Raw genomic sequence first — 1,424 nt, 5'->3', positions numbered from 1 at the left:
CCGCGGGCAGGAGGCGGAGGCCGCGCCTCAGGGACCCCCAGCGCCTCAGGGACCCCGCGGGTGCGGCCGGGCGAGGCGCAGGACCCGGCACCGGAGGGGGCTCGGCCGGGCCCGAGCTTCACCTCAGAAAAAAAAAAAACAAAGCCAAAACAGGAGGAACAAAACCTACATCTTTTAAAACTACGTTTGGAGCCGTGGCTGCTTTTTGAGGGCCTGCTGTAGCCTCGCATCGCCTGAAATCAGGCATAAGGGGCAGTCGGTGTGTGGGCGCAGGGCTGAGGGGGTGAAGTCCCCAGAGACGGACGAGTGCCTGGGGAAGAGGTTTGGTTTTTGCCAGTTCATACTTATTTCCTGATATTCGGGGATAAAGGGGTTTCCGAGTGGATGAGCTGTGGGGAGCCAGGGCACCTTCTTCCCTCTCTCGCAGGCCAGGAACAAGCGCAGGCTTGGCGAGGGTGAGATGTTGATGCTGAAACCTTGGAGCATACTCTGTACCAAAACACCCGGGGCAGAGTAGATAAACTCAATCTAGGGGATGTTTCCTTTGCACAGTAAATCATTTATAAATGTGGTTTGCTGTAGGAAACATGTTTTCTTATCTGACTTGCTTAAATCAGCTTTATTTAGCTAATAACCTCACGTTGGAGTAATGCCTTTGCTTTAATTGCATTCTAGTCATGTTCACAGTGCTTAGCCAATCATGAGAGAGAAAAAAACCCAACACTTTCCTAAAATATTTAACATTAAAAATTTTGCAGGTGTATATTTGTTTAAATGTACTTTTGTAGCTGTAATCTGTCCTCATTACTAAATGAAGTGCTAAATTTAGCATAAAAGCTGTCAACATGTTCCAATCAACATGTCTTAATGACTGCCAACAAATGGAAATTAGGATTTCATGGAAAAAAGCTGAAAAGGTACAAATGCAGAACAAGATTAGATCAACTGTTTTGATAAAAGTCCATTGCTCACTGCCTTAGGTCATGATTTAAATCAACCCACCGTGTTTATGCTATTATTTTATTTGTTAATAGAAATATTGACTGGCTGCGGACAAGGCAGTGCTTCTCTGGGGACCAGTTTGTGGTGTTTCCTTTCATCAGTGTCTCCCCGTTAGCAACTACATGTTGAGATTTCCCAGCGAGCCATTTTTCAAACTAGTTAACGGGCGCTTTGTTAATTCCATCTAATGGAACTTTTTAATCAAGATGCCAGACGGTGCTAAATCAAGCACCTCACTGAAGTGCGAAACATGTAATGTCCACTTACTGCCTTTATCAATTAGCTTTCCATTCTTGTAAAAAGAATATTTTCCTCTTTAATCCAGGCTTGTCTAACAGGGCCCGCTTTCATTGGAAACAATGTGGACTTCTCCCTTTTTTTTTTCTTTTTTTCCCTCTTTTTTTTTTTTCATTTCAAGGTGT

Source organism: Athene cunicularia, assembly GCF_003259725.1.
Source record: "Athene cunicularia isolate RWA chromosome 15 unlocalized genomic scaffold, athCun1 chr15_part1, whole genome shotgun sequence".
Classification (NCBI taxonomy): Eukaryota; Metazoa; Chordata; class Aves; order Strigiformes; family Strigidae; genus Athene; species Athene cunicularia.
This window is presented reverse-complemented; position numbering follows the sequence as displayed.